The following is a 25,117-nucleotide window of genomic DNA, read 5'->3' on the forward strand; positions in this document are numbered from 1 at the left end:
ATTTGTACACTGTTATTCGAAAGTCAGAAATTATACCATCTGGCGAGGGTGTCTTTGAGTGACGGTTTAAATTGTCAACAGAAGGAAAACTGTGTACAACTTTGTTCAATGTTAAGTTTATAGGGGAATTAACGATGTGCCAAAAGGATTTTGAGATGTGGCTCTCTGGTCCAGTGAGCGAGTAGACTTTTTAGTGCAATGGTAGATGTGGGAAAGACCAGTGGGCCAATAGAAGCTCTGTGGAACATAAAAAACCTTGTAAGGTTGGCAGTTTCTTGGGAGGTCCAAAAAGTGATAGGACACAGGAGAACCTGGGCAGTGAAGGGGGTGTTACAGCCATGTGGGTTGGGTTTTGAGGGGGGATATAGAGCAGAGGTTTTATTGTAGATGACTAGGGTTTTTACTAAGGAAATGTGATCAGAATAAGGATATGATTTTTTGAATTCTGCCCTGCGGCAATGAAAAAGTACAATGTTTGTCAACCATAAAACGTGTCTGTGATTCCTGTCCCTCAATGTTGTCTTGACTGGTTCACAGCAATGATGAGGCCAGGAAATCTCACTCATCATGTAAAAAAGGAGGCAATGGATGAAAATGTTAAACATATATTAAAGATGCTTTTTACCTTAAAACTTACTACAAGTGTCTTGTGTAAGCAGCAGGTCCTTCTCTCTCCTCCCAACAATAAACACAACAGATCACACTACTGAAAAAAAATGATTTTATTAAAAGTATGAGGATACATTGAGTGAGAACACACAAAGGAGCGAGAACGCACAAAGAAGATCAACATGGGAAGCATCTCTATGTAGGACTCCATCATTTCTGCATTGAGATATCAAGATTGCTTATGCGTTACAAAAGCAAAGAGTGCTCAAACTGTAAAAAAAAAAGAAAAAGAAATCAGAATTAAAGATCATACAGTCTGATATATGATCAAAGCATTTATAGTGGCCGCAAGGAATGACACTGCTGAGGCCGGAGTCATCTGCTAGGCAATATCTCATATACCTAGGACTGAGGATTTTGGGGACACTATTAATTCTTCTCTCAAGCCAAGTGGTGCTAACATCCTAATTCACTCTTGTATATTAGTCTTGTACAATACTTAACTCAAAATGTTATTACATTACTTAGAGTAAGTGAATTGACTCCTCAATAATAATTTTTAAAAAATCAGGACCAATTAGTACTAGAGAGAGAAATCTGGCCTACACAGTTGAATACCTGATTTGAAAGTCCTGTCCCTGCACAGAATCTAGCATCCCTGAAATCATCTTTTTTGTCAGTTATCAAATCACTTTCATCTTGAGCCTGTGTCTCCCAAGTCACGAGAGCTGTCACTTCATCACGTAGGTTCATCATGTGACAGGCTTCTATATCTACAAGCTGTCCACTGCACTTATCCATATCTCACACTTGAATCTCCACACTCTCTGACCATTGCATCAAAGTATATCTAGTCCTTTTACCCATAGTATGCTGAAGCCTTGTTTATCTGAGACCACATTTCCTAACTCGTCTATTTTCATTACTCGCTTATTTTCTTTCAATCGTCTATTTTCGGTGCCTAGTGCCTGCTTATTCTTATTGCACAGAACTTCTTCATGTCTGTTCTTTAATGCTACCTATCTACCCAACAGCCAGATCTCTTCTCCATAATATTATTTCCATTTCCTCATGCTGTCCATCTTTCTAACTTACCCTTAAATCTTCTGTTCCATTTCCAAGATCTCTCTACAACAACTTCGGCTCGGTGCACTTTTGGGAGCAGTCAATTGTGCAGCACTTTTGATTGCCAGTGCAATGGTAATCGCTGGTGCAGTTGGGGGTTGTTGGTGAACCAGTCACCGCTAGACATGTAGTGGTTACCGGTGGACATGTACCAGGCTTTTCTGTAAAAAGGTGAGAATGTTAGAATGGTCAGTGCTATACTGATACACAAAGTAGACATCAATGGTGATTTCATTTTAAATCCCCCTTAGATCCCAAATCATATATTAGATACTTACCTCACCTGAAACCAAATCATCCTAGTTCAAAGAGGCAAAAACATGCTTTGGCAATCAACATTATATAACAGATATATGATTGCATGTGATAGAACAGCGACTTCAACTTAATCAAATCCTAGATCACAGGCAAAAGATCTTCCTTTTATCCTAAGATTGGAATCACAGAGAAGTGAGGCTCTGGTCAACATCACAGGATTAAAATCAAATCAGGGCGTGGAGCTTAGCCCAAGATGGCAACATAACAATAATACGAGTTCTCGACATCCACTATAGGGTAATAAGCATTTAGTCAGCCTGATCCTGACTCTTCCTATATGGTACTTCAAGCTTAGAAATCCAGTGGAGTTGGTGGCGGACACGAGAGGAGGGAAAAGCAGTTAGACAACCTCCAAAGTCATGCCGTAATCAATGGATTTCACTTGTGCTCTCTCAGAATTTCAGGGACCGCAGATTAAGGGTCTGACAGAGGAGGTGTGTTGTGCTTGCTAAGCAGGAGCTTAGCAGTGAGGTGGGTGGTGCTGAGGCACTGTGCAGGCACTACAGATGGATGGAAATTCCCACTGTGTTGTGTGGCTAGAGAAGACCTGGATGTATGCAGGCATACAGAGAGCCCACTAGGGTGTAAGTTTGAGTAGGCATCTGCTAGGAAAGTGGCATTAGTTTCTGGACATCACTTAGAGGGGCCAGGTCCAGCACTGATGGGGCAATATGGAGGGACTGCACTTCTAGAGGGAGGATGCCTGCCTCCCCCAAGGATCAAAAAGTGGCTGTGAGTCAGGACCCAAGGACCCTAATCACCTGAGTGAGCTCTGAAGTCTTCTGGTGATGTGGCTGGTGTACACGCGAGGCCATAGATGCGGGAGGTGGGCAGAGATATTACTGGTGCCAGAGTATGATATAATACTGAGGAAACAACAGCAAAAAATTATACCTGCCACACAAGACTTTGAACACAAGGAAGCTGGTCATGAGTGGTGAGCACTGCACTGCGGGGAGGGTTGCCCAAACACCGGAGGACATGCAGGCAATGGGGCATTGCACTGGAGGAGAGACAGTCCAGTTATGGCGCATCAGTCCTCGGAGGCTGGTAGCTGTGTACATAGAGTGCCTGAAGAAAGAACACCTGCCCATCACATACAGCCATTGGTACAGCCCCTGGGGAGGACACAGTCAGCCTCAGGCACACGACTGGTGAATACTTTGTGTGGGTAGGAGGACTCAGGCTTCTCACTTGCAGGTGAGCCCTGTGTTCTAAACTTGACTTGTCAGGGCAATGCCTTATGAGATGACAAGAGTACAGGAAAAAGCTGGGGGATTGCACTGATGTAATGGGGGTAAGGACCCTCTGCTTTGGGTATGGCGAAAAATAGAGAACACCATGAAACAAATATTAAAGGCATACTCCAGCAGAACACCTCTAAAAAAGAGGAGTGATATGTCAGCCAAGCAAAACAAGGTTAGTGTGACAGCTCCGAACCCAAGACACACGTAAAAGATGGAGGTGAAGAAAATAACCAAACGCTGTGTCAAACAAATGTTTCAGGATATGAAAGGAGAGACAGGCTCAATAAAAGAACACATACAGCAGAGTCCTAAAGAGATGGGAAAGGAGGTCTCCAAGGTAGGTGATTAGGACCATGCCCTCCAAAACTATGGATGAGAAATCACTGCAACTGGAAGTATACACGGTTAGATCCTCTGGCATAACAAGCAAGTCAGAATCCTCCAAGAGAATCAAGAAGAGAAATGCTCTAGTTGAAACAATACTCGCATCAGGGGGAACCAAAGGGGGCAGGCATGGAGAAGAACTTGTAAGAGCTCTTTGATGCAATGCTCGAAAAAACAGGAAGTCATCCACAATGGGTTTATAAAGTTCATAGAACCACTCCTGTGTCCACTGAGAAAAGAGGCCTCCTGATATGGTTGCTTACCTCAAGTTTTATGAAGAAAAATACATCACTATGGAAAGTGCAAACAAAAGAGGGAGTATGTCCTCCTATGGTGCAGAAATTCAATTGCACCATGGCCACTGATGGATTCCACTGAAGAAATGGCACTTGTTCAGACATCTTACCAAATTTATGAAAGACAAAGGAGGCAGGTACAAAAGGCCCACCAGTATTGCATCATGTATGACACACAATGGACCACAAACTCTCTATCAAAGACTTGTGACGTCATGAGCATTGAAGAGGACAAGTACACTATGAATCTTGCCTGGCATGAGGCCCTGCCACTCTAATTGGCCCTTAAATGCTGCAGAGTGCAATTCCTGGTACGAATGTAATCTTGGCAGTACACAGAACAAAAGGTGAATAAATTGCAGAATCTCCTTACTCAGTTTCATATCACACGTCCTTCCATAATGCTTGAAAGGCGCTTTTGGCATCATAAAAGCCAAAGCCCCATTTGTTGACTCACTGACTGTTTTCCATAGCTCCTCTAGACTAGCAGGGGGCCTCCACATTTAAAGAAGACTGGTTTGAAGGATTTCAGCCCCCCCTAGACCCTGCCTACTGCGCCACACTGCCCAGGATGGAGTACCCAGAAGGAGGCCTTCTCTCTTCATGCCATCCACACTCTGACTCTACTGCAGGCTCAGAGCACAGTGCCAGTAGAGCTATAAGCCTGTAGATCCAGGAAGGGAGGACAAGGAGATGCAGTGTATAGAGGCTCCTAAGTAGTTCTAGGACATCAATGAGGTGAAGCCAACTATTCCACAATGTCTCCTCTTCCACATTAATATTCCAAGGAGGCCTGCCTTCATTGGGCTGCTCTCTGCAGCCCTTGTAGGCTCCATCACAGCACCCAGGTGCCGCAAACTCTCTCTTTTCTCTCCACCCCAGTCACTAATGCACAGAACTACATCTCTCTGTATCACTGCTCTATCTTCATGGTCAATGGCTTTCAGCCCACAGACCCAGTTTTGAGAGGCTGATGCCCTATTCTCCTCTACAGCACCTTCCTCACAATCTAGTACCCACTTTTTGTGGCATATTCTCAACCAAGAGAACTCTTGTGCAACAGGGACCCACCCCTGCTGGCTTCAGCTCCACTTTTACACCATCTTTCGGGAGGTCCATGACCTCTCAGTGACACAACTCCCTCCATGATCAGTAGAGAGCAGGGCCTTACCGGAAACAACCAAAGAGAACAGAACCTTGCAATATCATCCGATCCGACTCCGCATCACTCTGCAACCTGACTTGCTTTACCTGGGTCCCATCAAGGCACGTTCTCTGCCCTCCTTTTGCCTTGACACCGGGATACCCTTCTCCTGCTCCACATAATAAAAATGGTGAAAGGCAGAGCACAAAAGAAAAGCTCAATGGCGGACTTGTACAGCAAATTACCCGAGGGCGAGGGGAGCAATCATCGCAATAATCATGGCAAAGGGCCTCCTTGCTTGCAATAACCCAGGATAACATGGAACAATTTCTTGACGAAAAATGTTTGGAGCTAGTCTCCCTCAAAAATGACTTCAAATCCTGCCTCCAGGACTTGTGAAGGGAGGTCACCGATCTGGGTCAGAGGGTTGATGATCTGGAGTATTCATTGGGCTCCCAGGTAGAAGACCAGGAGATGCTCTGGCACAGGATTCAGGCATTGGAGGGTCAACGGGCAGATCTACACCTAAAAAGAGCAGCAGATGCAATAACATCTGTATCTGGGGAAAACCTTGAGGAGAGAAGGGAGACACCATAATGACCTTTATTCAGAATGTACTGCAATCCATCAGGGGAGATCCTGAAGCTCCACTACTACAATTGGACAGAGCCCACTGAACCTCAAATGTGGCAATCTGGGTAGATAGGGCCCTGACATTTTCACAAAGCTCCACTTCTTCACACACAAGGACTCTATCATGAAAGTTGCTAGAGGAAAGCTTGATCTGGTCTTCAAAGGGTCAAGCTATTCCAGGATCTCTCTCCTATCACCTTCAAAAAGCATCAATACTTTACAGACTTCCTTTGCAAACACAGAACCACTTATCAGTGGGGTCACCCCTTCAGCCCCATCTTCTGATGGAATGGCAGACAATACATTTTGAGATCTTTGGCTGATAACAAATCCATGCTGGAGCTTGATATTGATGTTGGTGATGGAGACCCCATACACTTCCACACCTCCACCCGGAAAGAATTACGCTCTGTCTAGCATACGACTGGCTGTAGTTTACGATCACACAAACCTAAAAACAGATCCTCAGCAGAGGCCCACAAGTACATCATCCACCACCTCTAAAACATGAAACAACCTGCTTCAGGATGATGCCCTGCCCTTATTGGGTGTTGCACGCTCACAGATCCATAACCATTGACATTCAAGACACATGTCCATAGGGGCTTCTGGCTGTGGGGCCGAGAAGGGGGCCTGGACTCTTTCGTCCGACCTCTTGACTGAAAACAATGCAAATGTTCTACGACTCACCCGCACCATCGCTGACACCATTTTGCCTTCCCTCACCCCCTTTTTACTCCCTGTAAGGAGAGAGTCACACCTCTATATGGGAGATGGTCTTGGATTTCCCATTCTGGAGAAATTGGAGGAATAAGACCGGTCCCCGTTGGTCACTCTTTCTTTCTTTCTTTCTTTCTTTCTTTCTTTCTTTCTTTCTTTCTTTCTTTCTTTCTTTCTTTCTTTCTTTCTTTCTTTCTTTCTTTCTCTCTTTCTTGTGGGGTGAGCCTTGAAAGTCTCTCATCCACTACCCTAGACCTCCTGCCCTGTCACATCTTAATTAGTAATTCCCAGCACCCATACTGTTATGAGGGATCCTAACTCTTGCACTCTACTCTGCTTCAATGTGTGGGGCGCCAATTAATGCAATAAATGTTTTCAGATATAGAAATATGTAATTCAAAATTACTCTAACATCCTCGTTCTCCAAGAAACTCATCTCCCGAAATATGATCAACACTATATGAAGCACAATAAAAATACCCACCAATTTTGTTCCTCAGCACCGTCAAAATCAGGTGGAGTTGCTATACTGTATGAAGCATGTTTTAATTCAGTACAGTCATGAAAGATCCTTAGGGTAGATACTTAATACTCAACCCAATTGTAGGGCAAGATATCTTCCTTACACAAGTGATGAGGGGCCAGCCAGGGAAAGCACAGTGAGACATCATAGCAGAGGGGGGCCTCAACCTGGTTTGGGTCCCTCAAATAAACAGGGGCCATAAGGCATGCCAGGGGCCAGGAGTGATGTCAGACTTTTTGAAAAAGGAAATCGTGGAGTTGGAACTAGTTGACATCTGGCACTACTGCCACCCTGACATTTAGGAGTTCTTGTTTTACTCTCATGTCTACACATGCTATTCCCTATTGACTATTAGTTCACTGTCCATGCTCTCCTTCGCACCATTGATATGGTTTTTTCATCTACGACCACGCACATATCACCCTCACATGGTGAGGAGGACCAGGCTAGAGTGGGACAACCCACACTGGTTCCTCCTCCCTCATATCCTCAGGGATCCGGTGGGTAAGCACACCATCCCTCAGGCAATCACCGAATACTTCTAACTCAACACCCTTCCTGACACCTCCCCCACATTCTTTGGGCCGCATTGAAGGCCTCTAAACAGGGTGCGATTTCCACTGTGGCGATCACCACAGTGAGAGAATCGTGCATCTACGAACAATCCCTCACGGCTGATATTCTAGCACTTGAACGAAGACACAATCAAGAACCTTCAAAATGCGGTCTTAGACAACTAGCCATACAAGACTCTACTTTAAATGCATAGAACACACTAAGCAAAACGCTCTTTACTGGTCCTCAAACTGAGATATTATGACATGGGCAACAAAGTGGGCACACTACTGGCATGTAAACTGCGTCTCCAAAGGTCTAAGCCCCAATTAGCTCATATCTACACAGGCCCTAAATCCTGGGCCATCTCAGAGAAAGCCAAACAACAAGTACTTTGAGATTTCTATCAGCAGCCTTACACTAGTACAACAGAGGATGTAGCAGCAATCTGAGTCTACCTTAGGGATTGTGACTAGGAGCCCAAGGTGGACTACCATAGGGAAATACTGGAAAAACGTATTGACTCTACTGAGCTATGATTGGCCCTCAAGGCCATGCATCTGGGTAAAGCCCTGTGACCAGATCCTCCACCGTCCTGTTTCGACAAGGCCTATCACCCACTCTTTTAAGACCACCTCTTAGCACTCTTAAACTCTTTCACCTTCTGCTCCAACATTACTCCCACAATATGGGAGACTGAAATTGCACTAATTCCAAAACCCCGCAAATGTGCATGTCTTTCCTTCCCATAGTTCTTTTGAATACAGTTGGCAAGCTGTACACTAAAGTACTGCCCATAAAATTGGACCCTCTCCTCGCTGACTGGTCGAACCTGACCAAGTCGAATTTATGAGTCAGCGCCATGGCGTCAACAATATCAGGCAACAGGCCCACCTAGTGGATTATGTTCACAAATTGAACATCCCAGTGATGATCCTTTTTACTAGATGCAGAGCAAGCATTTGACCGAGTAAGCTGGGCATTCGGGGAAGCAGTCTTGGAGACAATCCTCCTTGGCCCAAAGATGAAAGACAAAAACATGGCAGCATATTTTAACCATCAACAACAAATGGTGTACAGAGTTCCCCCGGGAGAGCTCAAGAAATTTGGCTCAACCTATAATTCTCTCTCGTGATATCTAGACAAGGGGTGAAGAAAGGGTCTCAAGTGTGCAGTGTAGACCCATATTCCAGAATGAAAAGGTACCTCACACAGGCTATCGACAGGACCACAGCTGTAGCCCCAGTCGATAGTTGTCCAGCCTCATCATCGGTACCCTGCTCCTTCGGCAGGCTGGCGGTGCAATGCCCGTCGGGCAGCGGTGAAAGCTGCACTTTTGGTGGAGATCTTTAATTCTGGGCCAGCGGGTGTGTGCGTGTGAGGGGCCTAAGGGAGTGTAATCGTGAGCGTGGTAGTGAAGTTAAAAGAAGTCAGGGGAGTCCTGTTGGTGAATGTTTTATTGGTCAGGCTCCCTGCTTCAATAAAAAGAAAAGGGGTACTAAGGGGTGGCAAGTAATGGAACCAACCCTTATTCAACCCTTTATGTGCAAGAAGTGGTCAACATGTTTCACGCCCTAAGGGCGATTCATCAGGACCTGGGTGCTCATAAATTACTTGGTTCCTTTAAAAATTTGTCAGGACACCAGTATACGACCTGAGGTAGTGTCGTATCATAATGGTTCCACTGAGGGGACCTTCTGGAACTGAAAAAGAAAAGAGAAACAAAAGTATAAACACAGATAATGACTCCTTTACTGTAAGTTACTGGTGACTTATTTTCTGTGTTTGTGTGCATGCTATCCCAAACATGCGTGCCCAGTGAATGGCTTTGCCTAGATATTAGAAGCATCAAGTATTTACCGTGCGGGAGAGAGAGAGAGAAACAGAATCCACTTGATTCTGATCAGTGCGTGGAAGGTGCTCGCACTAAACAGTGGTTTGCGTGCTGCTTTTACATTGAACCATGTCGTCAAATGAACACTGCCGCCTGTATCTAGTGACCAGGCGCGTGTGCAATCAAACCCCTCGAGGAGATGCGGTGGTGGGTGACACTGGTCAGCCAACCGTGAGAGGTTCGACTCTTTATACTTAAATGAGAGAGCCACACAGTGAAAACCGAAGACGAACGTAGTTTGACACTCTGTGGGGAATAATTGTTCTGTGCACCAATCGGCGCACTTACCCCTAATGTTTCCTTCTTGAAACCTCACGGGCCGTCCAAGTGGGGCCAGCAGCGAGATGAGGGAGCCCTACGAAGGAAGAAGACAACGGGGCAGGTGCCCAGTGGGGAAGGATATGAACACCGATCAAGGTTGCTACGGATATACTGAGAGGTCGGCAAACCGTCAAAACAACCAGCCGGTAACGAACCCGCCCCACACCTTACCTCTAGCGTCGCTGCAGGCAAGCTGCTCTGCACCTACCCCTCCCACAGGAAACCAAGGTCTGGACAGCCGGCATGGTTGAACAGAACGTTTCCGGGTTTAAAAGAGGGAGGTAGCGCGCGCACAGACAGGGTGTGTCCGTCACGTTGCTTAGCGACGGAAAGCCTAGCTGACAAGGAAGACGGTGAAGAACTGCACACCTCGGGCGCGTTAGTGTGAGCGCCATCTTGGAACGGAGTTAGATGTGTTAAAGTCAAACGGATGCACAGTTATGGAAATAACCGTGGACAATGTGTCCAGAATCATGACTATCTGGCGAGAGTCGTCCAGGGCACCCCGTCATTTAAACCCAACGTATCACACTGCAAGCGATGTATCCATCTTTGTTCATGCATGAAGAGTGCTTGTTGATTAAGGTGTGGTAGGGATTCAATCACAGTCCATCGAATGCTCTCAGGGGGGTGTTCCTTATCCTTGCAATGGTCATACAGTTTGGTGTGAGATTTGTGACAACGAATGTTACTGTTATGTTCCATTATCCTTTGCTTGACAGGGCGCATGGTCATCCCTATATATAGACAGTTGCAAGGGCAAATTAGGACATATATGCACCTAGAGCTGTTGCAGTTCGTATGCTTGCTGTAAGTCCATGTGAAATTGTTGTTCAGGGTAATGGACTTGCCCTGGATGGTCTGTGGACATACTACGCATGTGCCACACCGATAGTGTCCAGTTACAGGCGGGAGATCCCACAAAGTCTTGGTAGTTTGAACAGTAGTCTTCTTGGGGCGTGTATGTACAAGAGTATCTTTGAGGTTTGCCGTCCTCTTAAAGGCGAAACGTGGACGTGGCATCTCCAGTCCTGCAGAGTTCAGGATACCCCAATGGGCATTGACAGTTTTTTTGATAAATATTGAGTTCCTGGTGAATGAGGTCACACAAGTGATCTTATCGTCTGGTACCTTAGGGTGCACCTCGAGAAGGGCCTCTCTATTGTTATTGAGAGCTCTTTTAGTGGAATCTTTCAGGAGGCGGGTGGGGTAACCCCGGTCCAGGAGTTTGGTTTGGAGGGAGCGTGCCTGTCGTTTATAGTCATCAGTAGAACTACAGTTTCTCCGAAGGCGGAGAAACTGACCAAATGGTAGGTTATCCCTCAGGGACTTAGTATGGTGGCTGCTATATGGTAGCAGGCTGTTCCTGTCCGTCTCTTTCTTGTAGAGGGTGGTGCTTATTGTCGTGGGTTCCAGCACAATGGTGAGGTCAAGATAAGGGATATTTTCACTTGACACGGTGCCCGTAAATTTGAGGAACGGGTCCTGTTGGTTAATCCAAACACAAAACCTCTCACAGGTCATCCGGTCACCTTTCCAGAATACCAGAATGTCGTCGATGTAACGACGCCAGCAGGTGATGTTCTCACGGAATGGGTTTCGATCCGGGGGGTAGATGCACCTTTCCTCGAACGATGCCATGTATATGCAGGCTAGGCTCGGCGCAAAGGTCGAGCCCATAGATGTACCGCGTATCTGATGGTACAGGGACGACTCATACTTGAAAAAGTTTTCAGTTAGTGCCAAATGAGCCAACTCCATAATGAGGGAAATCGGTGTTGGTGAGACCCACTCCTCTTGTCGGAGGAGTGTTTCCACGGACTCCAGTGTTGCTTGTTGGGGGATGTTCGTGTAAAGTGCTTCCACGTCAAGTGTCAGGAGAAGATCGATGTCCTCTCTCCCATCCATATCGTTAATGAGGCGAAGCACATCTCTAGTGTCCTGAAGGTAGGATGGAATGCGTTTAACCAAGGGTTGCAGGAAAGCATCGCAGAACTGGGAGAGGGGTTCTAAGATAGAACCAATACCAGACACAATGGGTCGTCCTGGGACAGGGGTGATGCCCTTATGTATCTTTGGTAGGATGTAAAAATACGGTGTTACAGGGTCTGTGGTCACCAGGAATTCTGCCTCTTTTTTGCTAACCCATCCATTGGTCTCTGCTTCAATGACCAGGGACATCACGGTGGTCATGAGACGGTTAGTGGGATCTTCTGTCAATGGTCTATAGTGGTTAGAATTAGACAATTGACGTCTGCACTCTTGGTCGTAGTCATCATAATCGAGAATGACAGTAGCTCCCCCCTTATCGGCCTGCTTTATCACAATGGAGATGTCATTGCCAAGTGAGGAAGCTGCCCGTCTCTCATCATTAGAGAGATTGTTGAACGGTTTGGTGGATGGTTTGTTCTTCAGGGTTCTCAGCACAGCTCTTTCGAATGTCAAGACCTCAGGGGGGACCATCCCATCGGTTGGAGTAAAAGTGGAAGGTTTCCTGAGGCCAGTGTCTTCACAGGGGATGTCCGGTTTGTTGTCAAAAAACGCTCGGAGGCGTATCTTCCTGAAGAATTGCTTCAGTTCTATCATTTCATGGAAGCTGTCGGGGGTCGGAGTAGGGACAAACCCCAGTCCCTTCTCCAGGACTGTCTTCTCTGCAGTGGTGAGGGTTCTCTTGGAGAGATTAACAATCAGGCTCTTTTCCCCCTGGACGTCGTGCTCCTGGTTTCCACCCCCGTCGGTTCTGGCACCTGGTCTTGCCACTGAATACCTTTGTTCCCGCCTCGCTTTCGCCCTCTTCCTCTGCCCCAACCTCTGCCCTGAAAAGGAGGCGGATTGAGGGGGTAGAATTGCGGGGGGCCCTGGGGGTAAAAAGGGTATTGCCATGGTGGAGGTATATTGGGTGGGCCATGGAACATTGGTCCTTGATGATATCCTTGTTGCCAAGGGCGGGTCGCTCTTGCATTTCTCACTGGGTAGCCTCCACTGGAGTCACTACTCGAAGAGCCACGCCTGGTGTCAGTGCTTGAGTTATCATCCGAGGAGTAGTTATTCTTTTTCCCTTTAAAACCATCCTTGAGGTATGGGTATACCTTTTCCTTTGAGAACTTCGCTATATCCTTTTCCAGTTTGGTTGTTTTCTGTTTGAGCAGAAAATCATGGTGATCAGACATCTCCTGATTGATCTCAGTAAGTTTAGTCGTGTATGCTGATTTGTTGTTTTTTGAAGTAGCATTTTTCATGGTCGTTTCTAGGGCAGAGATTTTTTCTTGGAGTGCCTCAGCTAGTCGTTTCGCTGTCTGACTAATCAGGAATAACAGGTCCTTGGTGCACTTCCAGGAAACCTGGCACCAGTCTACCTTGAAGCGATTGTCCTCCAGGAACAATCTCGGGACGATGTTCACAATAAGGCCCTGCGGGGCAATACTGCTCCTAAGATACTCAGTCATCATCAATCCGTGGATTGTTATCCTGATCAGTTCTTTTTTCATGTCGCTCAAGATAGACCATTCATTGGATGTCGCTCCGGATGTACCTGATGCCGCTGTCGGTGGATTATTAAGTAGGGAGGGTGTGTTCCTTAATGCTTCGGCTATCGTGTCTTCGTTGAAGCTGAGGCCAGGGACATCCTCCATGTTGGGGTATCGTCAGGGGTGCCCTGAACTCGTGAGCCAGGGCAGAGTGTCAAACAAAAACCCTAGTCAAGGGTGCGTAGGAGGTTCACTGTATGGCTTGGTCCAAAAGGCGGGTAAAGACCGCCCCTGGTAACCTAATTCAACAAATCCCGTGCACAAGGCACGCTGACTATGATATCAAAAAGGGGGAAAGGAGGTAGGACAATTTTTAAGGGGGTCCAATGTACTTGTCCTAACAACAATCAACAACAAATGGTGTACAGAGTTCCCCCGGGAGAGCTCAAGAAATTTGGCTCAACCTATAATTCTCTCTCGTGATATCTAGACAAGGGGTGAAGAAAGGGTCTCAAGTGTGCAGTGTAGACCCATATTCCAGAATGAAAAGGTACCTCACACAGGCTATCGACAGGACCACAGCTGTAGCCCCAGTCGATAGTTGTCCAGCCTCATCATCGGTACCCTGCTCCTTCGGCAGGCTGGCGGTGCAATGCCCGTCGGGCAGCGGTGAAAGCTGCACTTTTGGTGGAGATCTTTAATTCTGGGCCAGCGGGTGTGTGCGTGTGAGGGGCCTAAGGGAGTGTAATCGTGAGCGTGGTAGTGAAGTTAAAAGAAGTCAGGGGAGTCCTGTTGGTGAATGTTTTATTGGTCAGGCTCCCTGCTTCAATAAAAAGAAAAGGGGTACTAAGGGGTGGCAAGTAATGGAACCAACCCTTATTCAACCCTTTATGTGCAAGAAGTGGTCAACATGTTTCACGCCCTAAGGGCGATTCATCAGGACCTGGGTGCTCATAAATTACTTGGTTCCTTTAAAAATTTGTCAGGACACCAGTATACGACCTGAGGTAGTGTCGTATCATAATGGTTCCACTGAGGGGACCTTCTGGAACTGAAAAAGAAAAGAGAAACAAAAGTATAAACACAGATAATGACTCCTTTACTGTAAGTTACTGGTGACTTATTTTCTGTGTTTGTGTGCATGCTATCCCAAACATGCGTGCCCAGTGAATGGCTTTGCCTAGATATTAGAAGCATCAAGTATTTACCGTGCGGGAGAGAGAGAGAGAAACAGAATCCACTTGATTCTGATCAGTGCGTGGAAGGTGCTCGCACTAAACAGTGGTTTGCGTGCTGCTTTTACATTGAACCATGTCGTCAAATGAACACTGCCGCCTGTATCTAGTGACCAGGCGCGTGTGCAATCAAACCCCTCGAGGAGATGCGGTGGTGGGTGACACTGGTCAGCCAACCGTGAGAGGTTCGACTCTTTATACTTAAATGAGAGAGCCACACAGTGAAAACCGAAGACGAACGTAGTTTGACACTCTGTGGGGAATAATTGTTCTGTGCACCAATCGGCGCACTTACCCCTAATGTTTCCTTCTTGAAACCTCACGGGCCGTCCAAGTGGGGCCAGCAGCGAGATGAGGGAGCCCTACGAAGGAAGAAGACAACGGGGCAGGTGCCCAGTGGGGAAGGATATGAACACCGATCAAGGTTGCTACGGATATACTGAGAGGTCGGCAAACCGTCAAAACAACCAGCCGGTAACGAACCCGCCCCACACCTTACCTCTAGCGTCGCTGCAGGCAAGCTGCTCTGCACCTACCCCTCCCACAGGAAACCAAGGTCTGGACAGCCGGCATGGTTGAACAGAACGTTTCCGGGTTTAAAAGAGGGAGGTAGCGCGCGCACAGACAGGGTGTGTCCGTCACGTTGCTTAGCGACGGAAAGCCTAGCTGACAAGGAAGACGGTGAAGAACTGCACACCTCGGGCGCGTTAGTGTGAGCGCCATCTTGGAACGGAGTTAGATGTGTTAAAGTCAAACGGATGCACAGTTATGGAAATAACCGTGGACAATGTGTCCAGAATCATGACTATCTGGCGAGAGTCGTCCAGGGCACCCCGTCATTTAAACCCAACGTATCACACTGCAAGCGATGTATCCATCTTTGTTCATGCATGAAGAGTGCTTGTTGATTAAGGTGTGGTAGGGATTCAATCACAGTCCATCGAATGCTCTCAGGGGGGTGTTCCTTATCCTTGCAATGGTCATACAGTTTGGTGTGAGATTTGTGACAACGAATGTTACTGTTATGTTCCATTATCCTTTGCTTGACAGGGCGCATGGTCATCCCTATATATAGACAGTTGCAAGGGCAAATTAGGACATATATGCACCTAGAGCTGTTGCAGTTCGTATGCTTGCTGTAAGTCCATGTGAAATTGTTGTTCAGGGTAATGGACTTGCCCTGGATGGTCTGTGGACATACTACGCATGTGCCACACCGATAGTGTCCAGTTACAGGCGGGAGATCCCACAAAGTCTTGGTAGTTTGAACAGTAGTCTTCTTGGGGCGTGTATGTACAAGAGTATCTTTGAGGTTTGCCGTCCTCTTAAAGGCGAAACGTGGACGTGGCATCTCCAGTCCTGCAGAGTTCAGGATACCCCAATGGGCATTGACAGTTTTTTTGATAAATATTGAGTTCCTGGTGAATGAGGTCACACAAGTGATCTTATCGTCTGGTACCTTAGGGTGCACCTCGAGAAGGGCCTCTCTATTGTTATTGAGAGCTCTTTTAGTGGAATCTTTCAGGAGGCGGGTGGGGTAACCCCGGTCCAGGAGTTTGGTTTGGAGGGAGCGTGCCTGTCGTTTATAGTCATCAGTAGAACTACAGTTTCTCCGAAGGCGGAGAAACTGACCAAATGGTAGGTTATCCCTCAGGGACTTAGTATGGTGGCTGCTATATGGTAGCAGGCTGTTCCTGTCCGTCTCTTTCTTGTAGAGGGTGGTGCTTATTGTCGTGGGTTCCAGCACAATGGTGAGGTCAAGATAAGGGATATTTTCACTTGACACGGTGCCCGTAAATTTGAGGAACGGGTCCTGTTGGTTAATCCAAACACAAAACCTCTCACAGGTCATCCGGTCACCTTTCCAGAATACCAGAATGTCGTCGATGTAACGACGCCAGCAGGTGATGTTCTCACGGAATGGGTTTCGATCCGGGGGGTAGATGCACCTTTCCTCGAACGATGCCATGTATATGCAGGCTAGGCTCGGCGCAAAGGTCGAGCCCATAGATGTACCGCGTATCTGATGGTACAGGGACGACTCATACTTGAAAAAGTTTTCAGTTAGTGCCAAATGAGCCAACTCCATAATGAGGGAAATCGGTGTTGGTGAGACCCACTCCTCTTGTCGGAGGAGTGTTTCCACGGACTCCAGTGTTGCTTGTTGGGGGATGTTCGTGTAAAGTGCTTCCACGTCAAGTGTCAGGAGAAGATCGATGTCCTCTCTCCCATCCATATCGTTAATGAGGCGAAGCACATCTCTAGTGTCCTGAAGGTAGGATGGAATGCGTTTAACCAAGGGTTGCAGGAAAGCATCGCAGAACTGGGAGAGGGGTTCTAAGATAGAACCAATACCAGACACAATGGGTCGTCCTGGGACAGGGGTGATGCCCTTATGTATCTTTGGTAGGATGTAAAAATACGGTGTTACAGGGTCTGTGGTCACCAGGAATTCTGCCTCTTTTTTGCTAACCCATCCATTGGTCTCTGCTTCAATGACCAGGGACATCACGGTGGTCATGAGACGGTTAGTGGGATCTTCTGTCAATGGTCTATAGTGGTTAGAATTAGACAATTGACGTCTGCACTCTTGGTCGTAGTCATCATAATCGAGAATGACAGTAGCTCCCCCCTTATCGGCCTGCTTTATCACAATGGAGATGTCATTGCCAAGTGAGGAAGCTGCCCGTCTCTCATCATTAGAGAGATTGTTGAACGGTTTGGTGGATGGTTTGTTCTTCAGGGTTCTCAGCACAGCTCTTTCGAATGTCAAGACCTCAGGGGGGACCATCCCATCGGTTGGAGTAAAAGTGGAAGGTTTCCTGAGGCCAGTGTCTTCACAGGGGATGTCCGGTTTGTTGTCAAAAAACGCTCGGAGGCGTATCTTCCTGAAGAATTGCTTCAGTTCTATCATTTCATGGAAGCTGTCGGGGGTCGGAGTAGGGACAAACCCCAGTCCCTTCTCCAGGACTGTCTTCTCTGCAGTGGTGAGGGTTCTCTTGGAGAGATTAACAATCAGGCTCTTTTCCCCCTGGACGTCGTGCTCCTGGTTTCCACCCCCGTCGGTTCTGGCACCTGGTCTTGCCACTGAATACCTTTGTTCCCGCCTCGCTTTCGCCCTCTTCCTCTGCCCCAACCTCTGCCCTGAAAAGGAGGCGGATTGAGGGGGTAGAATTGCGGGGGGCCCTGGGGGTAAAAAGGGTATTGCCATGGTGGAGGTATATTGGGTGGGCCATGGAACATTGGTCCTTGATGATATCCTTGTTGCCAAGGGCGGGTCGCTCTTGCATTTCTCACTGGGTAGCCTCCACTGTTAACCAACCAGCAGTTCAAATTCAAATTCAAAATTCAAATTGACTTTATTTCGGATATATTGCAATCCATAAAAGTACACACAATAGACAATTCATAATAAAACATCACAGTGATCACAAAGTCAATCTTAAATTACATACAACTCAAATGTATCATAAAAAAGAGTGCATTGACAGAATCAGAATAAAAAATGCAAGTGAGGTCCATATACAGAATATACGAAATAAAGTGCGATAGTGCCATAAACTGCAGTTAATGCACATTTACTCATCCAAACAATTTCTTAGTCTCGTGGTCATTTTTAAAAATTCGAACACCTGGAGGACACTATCAGGATGCAGCAACTGTAAGTACATAAGGGCGGGTCTAATTTGGTTAAAATTTAATTTCTTTAAAAGAGTAACCAGATACCGCTTTCGGGGATATTCATAAAATGTACATAAAAATATAAAATGCAGCATATCCTGTGGAGACTTCCCGTCGCAGCCACAGGGAGCTGCTGGTTTCTTAAAAATGTCCGACTTGGGTCTAATTAAAAGCTGATGAAAGATGTTAAACCTGAAACGGGTCAGCAAAAATTTTTCATGAGTGGTGAAGGAGCATGTTAGATACAATTTCATTGAATTACAAGTACGCAACATGATATACATTCTAACATTAGCTTTCAAGAGCTCTACTTCATCTCTTACAGCATTACGGTTCAGGAAAAAAGCTCTCTTAATTGCAGCAACATCACCCTTAACTATATCCCCCGGGTTATCAAACAGGTTCAGGCGGCCAAGCTTCAAAAATTGGGACTTCAAATATTTAAGCCAGGGTACACGCATTGCGTGGTCAAGCGATAAGAGATCCTCCACTATCAAGTGGGTCAGAGGGATTGCATCACTTAACCATAGTTTTACCCAGCACAACAACGGTTTCAGTCCAACAATGTCCGATAAATGTAAACAGCCAAGTTCTTCATGAGCAGCTAAATTTGGTGTGCTCCCAGGGACACACAACAGACGCTTTAAAAATTTATTTTCAACTATTTGAAGTTGGTCATGATTTGTGTAGCCCCATATCTCGCTTCCGTATACTGCAGTGGCTATGGATTTAGCGTTATATAGTTTCATCATAGCCACATTTGGCTTTTTCCCCAATTTAGAGGCAAAATTGAAGATAGAAGCATTTACCCTGGACATTTCCCCCTTCTTCTTGGCCAAATGTGGGGCCCAACACATCTTCGTATCAAATAAAACACCCAGGTAGGAAAACGACTGGGTGATGGGTATCGGAACATCATTCAGTTTAAAATTGAACTTCTTCTTAGGTTGACGGCCAACATGCATTATAAAAGATTTTGAATTGTTGACCGTGAGGTCCCTATCAGACATAAATTTATTAAAACCATTCAAAAGTGCCTGAAGACCTAATTCTGTTCGTGAAATTAAGACCGCATCATCGGCATATAAAAGCAGAGGAATACCCCTCGCACCCGCCCTAGGACAATCAGATTTTATCTCCTGTAATTCAGCCTCCAGGTCATTTATATAAAAATTAAAAAGGTAAGGGGCCATAATGCACCCCTGACGTACACCTTTATTAATTGGAAAACAACCCGTGGTTTCCCCAGTCGAAGAATACCTCACGTTGGCTCTTGTTTCATTGTGCAGATCCGCAAGGAACTCCACAATACCCCCATCTATTCCCTTGTCCTTCATGGTCCTCCACAGCCTCCCCCTGTTGACGCAGTCAAAGGCTGAGGAGAGATCCATGAAGGCAAGATGAATTGCTCCCTTCTGAACGACAGTATATTTATTCAGAATAAGGAACAAGTTGAGACACTGCGTTATGGTTGAGCGCCCCTCGCAAAAGCCATATTGAGAAATTGTCAAAATGTGGTTCTCATTCGACCAACTTATTAGGCGTTGAAGTATAACTCTCCCCATGATCTTAACCATTGAATCAATTAGGGATATGGGTCGATAGCAAAGTGCACTTCCCCTATCTCCCTTCTTGAATACAGGGACTATAGTTGATAGTCCCCAAGATTCTGGACAACCCACAGTGGCCGCAGCATTAAATACGGCGACCAGAATGGGAGCCCAAAAAGCTGGATCAGACTTGTAAAGATCGGGGGTATTCCGTCAGGCCCTGGCGCTTTATTAGCAGTGAGGCATATTATGGCTGCCAAAACCTCACTTTCGTAAAAAATAATAGGGCTAACCCTGTCACAGGGGGCATCAGTCATAAATCCAGCATTTTCAGAATAATATAAACTTTTAAAGTGGCCTTCCCATTCCTCTTTGGTTATACAGCAAGCAATTCCGTCACCAGGGTCCTCGGTCAGGAAAGGTTTCTTAACCAAAGCCCAGAATTTGGTGCTGCTATTCAAGGTAGAGGGGTCAAGCAATTCCTCCCACGCCTCTTTCTTTAGTAGCTCCTTACGGGAGATAGTAATAGCCTTATATTCCTTTCTACAAAGTTTTACAACCTCCCGATCCCTCGGGGAAGCTGACAAAGCAAGCCTCAGCTTGCGAGCAGCTACAGTGCAATCATGGCTAAACCATCTCGGTCCTACTTTTGTGTGGGTTTTATTAGGAACAGATAGGAACGCTGACACCTTCTCCGCTATATTTTGATAAGCCTCTAGAACCGATTTAGGTTCACCTCCCCCGTTAATACAAACGTCAATGTCCTCTGCACACCCTTCAGAGATGTTTTTATAGAGTGCATCCGCGGAGTCAATTGACCATTTTAACCGCCTCCTCCCATCTGTTGTGCCCAGACTTCCTTGGACAGTGTTTTTAGGACAATTTTTCCCCCATGGACAGTTCAGACAGATTGTGACAGGATTATGGTCACTAAATTCACTAGGGAGGATACAAAAAGAATCTAAAAAAGTTTGCATAGTCCTCGAGACAAGTATATGGTCAATGAAGGTACCCCTACCATGTCCCTTAAAAGTAGGGATATCAAAACAGTATGAAGGGTCCTTTAAAGACATAGCCAAAGAGAGGTCAAGGTCATTCATTAAGTCATTACACATTTCCCCCTCTATGGTGTGCTCCATATGCAGACAATCTGCACGCGCACAGATCATTTCTGGTAAACACTTGTGCAATGGATCGACACATGGATGCAGATTAAAATCCCCCAAAATCATGAGGTTATGGCCCACTTTTTCCATAAAATTAGAGACAAAGGAATTAAGAACATGGATATGTTTTGGACCTGCACTATCAAGAGCAGCATTGTAAAAATTCACCAGTCCCACAAGAACATTACCACCAGATAGAATTAGTCCCATGACCCCTGTGTGCTGAGCTTCCAATCTCCGTACTTCACACGGTATCAGTATGGAGACAAAGACTACAAGACCCCCCTTGGGCCTTCCCCGCACTGAAGGCAAGGCCGGCACAAAGAAGGCCCTATACCCTTCTAAAAACAGATTACAGCCCAGCTCCCAGGTCTCTTGGGGACAAATGATAGAAAACTGCTTGATGTAAGTAACCCAGTTTACATCAGACATTTTGGCCGCAAGACCAGCAATATTCCAGGAGACAACAAGGATTCCTGAAGTTCTACCCACCGGAATCAAAAAATTTGTAGTTTCACCTGAAGCCCTAGTCATCTGAGCCGCAGGTGCCCCCAGTCAGTCACACTGCTCAAGACCGGATAACATTTCGAATCTATTCTGTGTATTTACATTCGACCCATAATGATAATGGCCGTTACTTGGACTCCTGTTATGAGTTCTAATGGGCCCACCTGACCCACAAGGATTAGTAACATTATAGAAAAACTGAGACTCCTGCACAGGAGTATAAGGTTCAAGCCCCCGCCTGGTTAAATTCTGTTGTGATGTAGGTTTACACAGATGCGCATAAAAATAACCCAAGGGACGTACACAGATACTATTCGTGTTATATACCAATGCAGAAGCTCTCAAAAGGATAGTTGCCACGTGCTGGGGGTGTTTAAAATGTACGACTATACAGTCCCCTATCCCAGTCTTTTTAGATGGCCCTACCCAATTTACACGTCTTACTGTCATAATTTGTTCCGAATATGACACAGGGAACCCACAATTTTTGTTAAGCCAAGACACAGTCTTATTTTTCAAAGAGGATTGGGATTCATCAAAAGGAGATGCTGGATGTGTCCCACAGGGGGGCACGTTAGTTAATACAGCCACAAACGGAGCACAATCTGGTGGTAAATTAAGATATCGATTGTACCTCGGGGGTCTAGGCGCACTACTGTTTATATGCTTTGTAGATGGTATTAAAGGAGCCGCTGCCACAGGGATGTCTGGACGAATAGGGGTTTCAGAAACAGTGGCCACTGCAACAGCAGCATTCCCCCTTGCCTTATTACATATATCGTTGATATCGGCAGGTTCTCTACCTTTCCTCCCAGAGTGTACACTTCCACTAGATGTAACACTATTCTTTGCTGATAACAGACCACTCAGCCTTGTCACTTCCTTTGCTAGGTTATCTATCTTACTCGTTAATGGTTTAATAAGCTCCTCCATTTTAGTTGTCAAAGAAGCTTCTAGATATTTTATAAGCGAAGCTAGAAAATCAGGGGTTATGCTTACACCATTATCATTACCATCATTATTAGTGCCCGTAAAAACAAAAGGGGTAGGTATTACAGGGCTAAAAATAGCCTTACCATCCTTTTTTTTTTTTTACTTATCTTGCTTCCCATTTACCTTTTGAGACAGTGTTCTACAAGTTCTTATGGCCCTGGTTTCTGGTTGGGGCTCATGTAACACAATAGTATCAGGACTAGTATCAGGACATGACAGCACCTGAGGGTCAGAATGAGCCTCCACATTAACTAAGATGGACACTGGAGGGTCAATGGAAATGACATCATTCGAGTTAATTGCACATCCTTGTAACAAACTGATAGGGGAGATTTCCAATGACGTTTCTCCTACCACAGTGCTTTTCCCCAATGATGCACGTCTGTTGTTATTTATCTGGCTTACTTTCCTAACCAGGAAATTATCAAGAGTAGCAGGGCCCACCGGCACCTTGTCATTTTTGGGTTTTGACATTGTAAATATAAATGGAACTAATACTTGCAGACAGGTACCCTTCAATCTAAGCACTCTATACTAAAACAACCTATAAAACACAAAATTAAAAGTTAATCAAATATCTTACACGCTCCAGGCGCGAGATTGGTCCGAAAGGGAAATATAAGGGTCCAGGCCCAGTCCAGTCTCCTTCAGTCCCCTGAGGGCCACAGAGGGCCCGCCCTTTGCCCGGGCTTAGCCCGGCGCACGCCCGCGCGCGTCCCGCGGGACGAGGAGGCGTGTTCTCCTTTATGCGCCTTCCGGCGCTTCCTGGTTGTGAGGGCGGCGGCGTCCTTGCCGCGATGGGACTGCTGGGGGTTGTAGTACGTCAAAACCCCCGGCGGAGCCAAGCCCGGCCGGGAGCACTCACCGCAAGGAAAAGAGGAATGGCGGAGCCAAGCCCGGCCAACAGCGCTCAGCGGAGCCAAGCCCGGCCACACGCAGCTGCAGGTAAAAGTTTCTGCCCCCCGCAAAACTCAGAGGCGTGCTCTCCTTTATGCGCCTTCCGGCGCTTCCTGGTTGTGAGGGCGGCGGCGTCCTTGTCGCGATGGGACTGCTGGGGGTTGTAGTACGTCAAAACCCCCGGCGGAGCCAAGCCCGGCCGGGAGCACCCACCGCAAGGAAAAGAGGAATGGCGGAGCCAAGCCCGGCCAACAGCGCTCAGCGGAGCCAAGCCCGGCCACACGCAGCTGCAGGTAAAAGTTTCTGCGCCCCAACCAGCAGTTATTAGGGTTAACTTCAGGCCCATACAACCTCTCACACTAACTGGTGAAACAAGACATAGCTGCCCTTTATCACCCTTGCTCTTTGCTCTAATAGTGGAGCATCTTGCCCACTATCAAATATAGCCATGGCCCCTGGTCAGAGGGCTCACCTTCGGGTGCAGACCTTGCAAAATTCACTTTCTGTTGGCAACCTCCTCTTTACTCTTTCCAACCCTTCCGAATCGCTATCCGCCCTAGTGCTGGCTATGGAGGAATTTGAGCAAGTCTCAGGTTTCAAAATCAACATAACGAAATCACACATACTGTTGATCCCTTCCCGAGACAGCCCTCTCTTGCAGGCCCTAGCTCTATTTCACCGAGCACCACACAGTATCCATTACTTGAGCCTTAACATCACCCCTAAACTTGAAGGTTGGACTAAAGACAACTGACCATAATACCACCACAGATCCTAGAAGGTGTCTGGAGATGGAAGTCTCTTTACCTTTCCTGGCTAGGACGCATTCATGTTGTAGAAAGATGTAGAGATAAACATCTTACCAAGGCTCACATACCTATTACAGTCACTTCCTGCACCCGTCCTCACCACTGACATCTTTTTGCTTCAAACTGGACTCCTACCCTGCAGCTGAGGAGACAAGAGATCACTTGTTCCAGCAAAAATCCTAATGCTACCAAGGGACAAAGGCAGTTTGGCATGCCCTAACCTGCTGGATTATTATAGAGCTGCACACTTACGCTACCTCACACAGTGGGTGGTCAAGGAGAGTGAGAAAACATGTTCCACATGGACAGAACAGTGGAATGTCCCTATGGGGCCTGGCTTCGCTCCCACGGCACCTTTGCTCTAAAAGCCCATATTTAGCTTGACATCTGAGACCAAATAGCTGTGAAAGGAGGTCTTACCACCTTTCCCTCCCCAACACTCTTATCACCCAGGACCTTGACTTCACCCCTACTCTCAGCCAAACCTCGTTCTCTGAGTGGGACCATGGGGAATTCAGGACACTAAGAAATCTCTTTACAAAAGCCTCCATTAAACCATTTGAACAATGCAAAAACAAATTTCAACTATCTGATTCCTCCCACATCCAATATTTCCAATTGGGCCCAACACCACTCTAGTGCCGTGGCTGCCTCTCAATCTCTCATGCCTTTTGAGGCAATGATCCAATTACATGAGGGTGAAAAAAGGCCTCACCTCCAACACATAGCAAGCTCCTCAGCACTGCAAAACAGTCATGACCGACCCATATCAAACTTGCTATGAAAACGCAAGGGCACACCCATAACCACCTAACAATAGGAGGGACAATGGAAAGTCTCGCCCAAAACCCACAGAAGCATCACCCACATGAGATTCCACACCTAAAAAAAAATATATAGGACAGGAAAACTTTGTTATGTGCTGTGTCTTCACATTCATATAATTACTATTAGCAAAATTACACTTGAAGTTTGTGGATTATAAAAAACAATGAGTTTACTTTTGTGAATCAGGATATAGCTAGGATTTTGTAAATGGCCAA

The 25,117-nt window shown here is 46.4% G+C and overlaps 1 pseudogene across 1 annotated transcript in view; it reads right to left on the reverse strand.

Annotated features, from left to right (window-relative positions):
* Window positions 1-855: 855 nt before the first annotated feature.
* The window catches only part of LOC144768989 (uncharacterized), a 641,387-nt pseudogene continuing 617,125 nt past the window's right edge, over window positions 856-25,117 (reverse strand). The window contains exons 18-19 of the transcript XR_013598658.1: window positions 1,705-1,895; window positions 856-879 (exon numbers count right to left, since the gene is read on the reverse strand). The product of XR_013598658.1 is annotated as an uncharacterized LOC144768989 (transcript). The remainder of the gene's footprint in view (window positions 880-1,704; window positions 1,896-25,117) is intronic.

This window comes from Lissotriton helveticus, chromosome 7, assembly GCF_964261635.1.
Source record: "Lissotriton helveticus chromosome 7, aLisHel1.1, whole genome shotgun sequence".
In the NCBI taxonomy this organism is placed as follows: Eukaryota; Metazoa; Chordata; class Amphibia; order Caudata; family Salamandridae; genus Lissotriton; species Lissotriton helveticus.